The sequence below is a fragment of the Octopus bimaculoides genome, chromosome 24 (assembly GCF_001194135.2).
Source record: "Octopus bimaculoides isolate UCB-OBI-ISO-001 chromosome 24, ASM119413v2, whole genome shotgun sequence".
NCBI lineage: Eukaryota > Metazoa > Mollusca > Cephalopoda > Octopoda > Octopodidae > Octopus > Octopus bimaculoides.
In genome coordinates this window covers 9142712-9142935 of record NC_069004.1, presented here as the reverse complement: position 1 = coordinate 9142935, position 224 = coordinate 9142712, and positions in this window count along the sequence as shown.

The following is a 224-nucleotide window of genomic DNA, read 5'->3' as shown; positions in this document are numbered from 1 at the left end:
TATATATATATATATATATATATATATATATATACATACACCCCACTACATATATGCATATATATATATATATATATATAATTTAAGTGTTAATGTGTGTATATATATATATATATGAATCTAATAGAATCCATATGTATGTGTGTGTGTGTGCATAGTTGGGTAATTTTTCTTACTACTACCATATTGAATTAAAGTTTGTAACATTTCCAACCAATACTATG